We start from the raw sequence: 5,626 nt of genomic DNA, 5'->3' as shown, positions 1-5,626 counted from the left end.
TCAGCTGATGTTAAATTTCTCCAGGCAGAGAGACATAGTACTGGAAGATCACCTTGATCCAGTTGATGGCAGGTGTTAGCCTTATCATGGCTGGTCTATTCCTAGTTTCTTTTTACTGGTAGAGTATCACCCTTAGTCTCAGGGCTTTTCCCTTATGAAACTTCAGTTTAAAGCCTTCTATGTTTAAAAGGGCTCCCTGGGTTAATTGAGCCTTAACTTCATTCTCTGATTCCCTAGCACTATCAGAATTCTGATATCTTTTATTAGCTTTGCAGCCCCCCAACTGTTGATTTCTTTTTGTTTTTCTGGGGCCCCCATCTTGAGTATGCACACAAGTTAGGAATCAGTAAACATCTTAAGGTGAAATTGATTCTAGAGGTTTGTTTTTGTTTTTGTTTTTGTTTTTTGTTCACTTCTCTCCTATTTGAATTCTGGTCTCCTTGGCAACACCACATTTTTACTTTGTTCTCTGCAACCCTGAGAGATTTCCACAGCCCTGACCACTATTTACTGCTAAGCCTCTATTTCCCAGTGCACTGAACTAGCAAATGTACTAAAGAAAAAGTCAAAGGCAAATGAGGGTCTCACCACACTGTACTTCCCAACTCTCTGAAATTTTGACCCCTGGAGTTTGCCTACCTTGTTACTCTTCAATGACTTCACACAGATACTTTATGCATTTGAACTAGTTTTTTAAATGGTTCTTGGCAGGAAGGTTAGTCCAAGACAAGTTGCTCCTTTGTAGCTGGAAATTGAAGTCTGTTGCTTTGTGTTTTGTAGTATGTTTGTTTTTTTGATTTTTCAGACTATCAATATGGATCTCAAAAGTGACCATATTCTCTTTCATTTCATCCACTGACTTTTAATTATTTTACTTTATTTTATTTTATTTTATTTTATTTTATTTTATTTTATTTGGAGAGAGAGAGAGAGAGGGAGAGAGTGAGAGAGAGGGAGAGAGAGAGAGAGAAGAGAATCTTAAGCAGGCTCCATGCCCAGCACTGAGCGAGAGGCAGGGCTCAATCTCACGACCATGAGATCATGAACTGATCTGAAATCAAGAGTCAGACACGTAACTGACTGAGCCACCCAGGTCCCCCTCATCCACTGATTTTTAAAAAATAATTTTATTATTTTTAAAAATTCATATCCAAATTAGTTAGCATATAGTGCAACAATGATTTCAGGAGTAGATTCCTTAGTGCCCCTTACTCATTTAGCCCATATCCCCTCCCACACCCCCTCCAGTAACCCTCTGTTTGTTCTCCATATTTATGAGTCTCTTATGTTTTGTCCCCCTCCCTATTTTTATATTATTTTTGTTTCCCTTCCCTGATGTTCATCTGTTTCGTCTCCTAAAGTCCTCATATGAGGGAAGTCATATGATTTTTGTCTTTCTCTAATTTCACTTAGCATAATACCCTCTAGTTCCATCCATGTAGTAGCAAATGGCAAGATTCCATTCTTTTTGATTGCCAAGTAATACTCCATTGTATATATATACACCACTTCTTCTTTATCCATTCTTCCATCGATTGACATTTGGGCTTTTTCCATACTTTGGCTATTGTTGATAGTGCTGCTATAAACATGGGGGTGCATGTGTCCCTTCGAAACAGCACACCTGTATCCCATGGATAAATGCCTAGTAGTGCCATTGCTGGGTCGTAGGGTAGTTCTATTTTTAGTTTTTTGAGGAACCTCCCTACTGTTTTCCAGAGTGGCTGCACCAGCTTGCATTCCCACCAGCAATGCAAAAGAGATCCTCTTTCTCCGCATCCTCGCCAACATCTGTTGTTGCCTGAGTTGTTCATGTTAGCCATTCTGACAGGTGTGAGGTGGTAGCTCATTGTGGTTTTGACTTGTATTTCCCTGATGATGAGTGATGTTGAGCATCTTTTCATGTGTCGGTTGGCCATCTGGATGTCTTCCTTGGAGAAGTGTCTATTCATGTCTTTTGCCCATTTCTTCACTGGATTCTTTGTTTTTTGGAGGTTGAGTTTGATAAGTTCTTTATAGATTTTGGATACTAACCCTTTATCTGATTTGTCATTTGCAAATATCTTCTCCCATTCTGCTGGCTGCCTTTTAGTTTTGCTGATTGTTTCCTTCGCTATGCAGAAGCTTTTTATTTTGATGAGGTCCCAGTAGTTCATTTTTGCTTTTGTTTCCCTTGCCTCTGGAGACGTGTTGAGTAAGAAGTTGCTGCAGCCAAGGTCAAAGAGGTTTTTGCCTGCTTTCTCCTGGAGGATTTTGATGGCTTCCTGTCTTACATTGAGGTCTTTCATTCATTTTGAGTTTATTTATTTATTTATTTATTTAAAAAAAAATTTTTTTTTTTAATGTTTATTTATTTTTGAGACAGAGAGAGACAGAGCATGAACGGGGGAGGGTCAGAGAGAGGGAGACACAGAATCGGAAACAGGCTCCAGGCTCTGAGCTGTCGGCACAGAGCCCGACGCGGGGCTCGAACTCACGGACCGCGAGATCATGACCTGAGCCGAAGTCGGCCGCCCAACCGACTGAGCCACCCAGGCGCCCCTTGAGTTTATTTTTGAGTATGGTATAAGAAAGTGGTCCAGGTTCATCCTTCCACATGTCGCTGTCCAGTTTTCCCAGCATGACATGCTGAAGAGACTGTCTTGATTCCATTGGATATTCTTTCCTGCTTTGTCAAAGATTAGCTGGCCATACGTTTGTGGGTCCATTTCTGGGTTCTCTATTCTGTTCCATTGATCTGAGTGTCTGTTCTTGTGCCAGTACCATACTGCCTTGATGATTAAAGCTTTGCAATACAACTTGAAGTCCGGGATTGTGATGCCTCCTGCTTTGGTTTTCTTTTTCAAGATTGCTTTGGCTATTCGGGGTCTTTTCTTGTTTCATACAAATATTAGGATTATTTGTTCTAGCTCTGTGAAGAATGCTGGTGTTATTTTGATAGGGATTGCATTGAATATGTAGATTGCTTTGGGAGTATTGATATTTTAACAATATTGGTTCTTCCTATCCAGGAGCATGGAATATTTTTCCATTTCTTTTGTGTCATCATCAATTTCTTTCATAAGCTTTCTATCGTTTTCAATGTATAGATTTTTCACGTCTTTGGTTAGATTTATTCCTAGGTGTTGTATGGGTTTTGGTGCAATTGTAAATGGGATCAATTCCTTGATTTCTCTTTCTGTTGCTTCATTGTTGGTGTATAGGAATGCAAGCAATTTCTGTGCATTGATTTTATATCCTGCAACTTTGCTGAATTCATGAATCAGTTCTAGCAGTTTTTTGGTGGAATCTTTTGGGTTTTCCATATAGAGTATCATGTCATCTGTGAAGAGTGAAAGTTTGGCCTCCTCCTGGCCAATTCGGATGCCTTTTATTTCTTTGTGTTGTCTGATTGCAGAGGCTAAGACTTCCAATACTGTGTTGAATAACAGTGGCAAGAGTGGACATCCCTGTCTTGTTCCTGACTTTAGGGGAAAGCTCTCAGTTTTTCCCCAATGAGGATGATATTAGCATTGGGTCATTCATATATGGCTTCTATGATCTTGAGGTATGATCCTTCTATCCCTACTTTCTTGAGGGTTTTTATCAAGAAAGGATGCTGTATTTTGTCAAATGCTTTTTCTGCATCTATTGAGAGGATCATATGGTTCTTGTCCTTTCTTTTATTGATGTGATAAATCACGTTGATTGTTTTGTGGATACTGAACCAGCCCTGCATCCCAGGTATAAATCCCACTTGGTCGTGGTGAATAATTTTTTTAATGTATTGTTGGATCCAGTTGGCTAATATCTTGAGGATTTTTGCATCCATGTTCATCAGGGAAATTGGTCTATAGTTCTCTTTTTTAGTGGGGTCTCTGTCTGGTTTTGGAATCAAGGTAATGCTGGCTTCATAGAATGAGTTTGGAAGTTTTCCTTCCGTTTCTATTTTTTGGAACAGTTTCAAGAGAATAGGTGTTAACTCTTCTTTAAATGTTTGGTAGAATTCCCCTGGAAAGCCATCTGGCCCTGGACTCTTGTTTTTTGGGAGATTCTTGATTACTAATTAGATTTCCTTACTGGTTATGGGTCTGTTCAAATTTTCTATATCTTTCTGCTTCAGTTTTGGTAGTTTATATGTTTCTAGGAATTTGTCCATTTCTTCCAGGTTTCCCATTTTATTGGCATATAATTACTCATAATATTCTCTTATTATTGTTTTTATTTCTGCTGTGTTGGTTGTGATCTCTCTTCTTTCATTCTTCATTTTATTTATTTGGGTCCTTTCCTTTTTCTTTTTAATCAAACTGGCTAGAGGTTTATCAAGTTTGTTAATTCTTTCAAAGAACCAGCTTCTGGTTTCATTGATATGTTCTACTGTTTTTTTTTGTTTTTGTTTTTTTGTTTGTTTTTTTTTGGTTTCGATAGCATTAATTTCTGCTCTAATCTTTATTATTTCCTGCCTTATGCTGTTTTTGGGTTTTATTTGCTGTTCTTTTTCCAGCTTTTTAAGGTGTAAGGTTAGGTTGTGTATCTGAGACCTTTCTTCCTTCTTTAGGAAGGTCTGGATTGCTATATACTTTCCTCTTATGACCGCCTTTGCTGTGTCCCAGGGGTTTTGGTTTGTGGTGTTATCATTTTCATTGGCTTCCATGTACTTTTTAATTTCCTCTTTAACTTCTTGGTTAGCCCATTCATTCTTTAGTAGAATGTTCTTCAGTCTCCAAGTATTTGTTACCTTTCCAAATTTTCTCTTGTGGTTGATTTCGAGTTTCATAGCATTGTGGTCTGAAAATATGCACGCTATGATCTCGATCTTTTTGTACTTGCTGAAGGCTGATTTGTGTCCCAGTATGTGGTCTATTCTGGAGAATGTTCCATGTGCACTGGAGAAGAATATATATTCTGCTGCTTTAGGATGAAATGTTCTGAATATATCTGTTAAGTCCATCTGGTCCAGTGTGTCATTCAAAGCCATTGTTTCCTTGTTGATTTTTTGATTAGATGATCTGTCCATTGCTGTGAGTAGGGTGTTGAAGTCTACTATTATGGCATTACTATCGATGAGTTTATGTTTGTGATTAATTGATTTGTATATTTGGGTGTTGCCACATTTGTGGCCTAAATGTTTACAATTGTTAGGTCTTCTTGGTGGATAGACCCCTTCATTATGATATAATGCCCTTCAGAATGTGTTGATACAGTCTATTTTAAAGTCTAGATTGTCTGATATAAGTATGGCTACTCCAGCTTTCTTTTGTTGACCATTAGCATAATAATTTGTTCTCCATCCCCTTACTTTCAATCTGAAGATGTCTTTAGGTCTAAAGTGTGTCTCTTGTAAACAGCATATAGATGGATCTTGTTTTCTTATCCATTCTATAACCGTTTGTCTTTTGATTGGAGCATTGAGTCCGTTGACGTTTAGAGTGAGTACTGAAAGATATGAACTTATTGCCATTATGTTGCTTGTAGAGTTGGAGTTTCTGGTGGTGTTCTCTGTTCCTTTCTAATCTTTTTTGCTTTTGGTATTTATTTATTTATTTATTTATTCATCTTTTCTCCCCTCAGAGAGTCCCCCTTAAAATTTCTTGCAGGGCTGGTTTAGTGGTCACAAACTCCTTTAATTTTTGTTTGTCTGGGAAAC

Source organism: Panthera onca, chromosome X (assembly GCF_046562875.1).
Source record: "Panthera onca isolate mPanOnc1 chromosome X, mPanOnc1 haplotype 2, whole genome shotgun sequence".
In the NCBI taxonomy this organism is placed as follows: domain Eukaryota; kingdom Metazoa; phylum Chordata; class Mammalia; order Carnivora; family Felidae; genus Panthera; species Panthera onca.
This window is presented reverse-complemented; position numbering follows the sequence as displayed.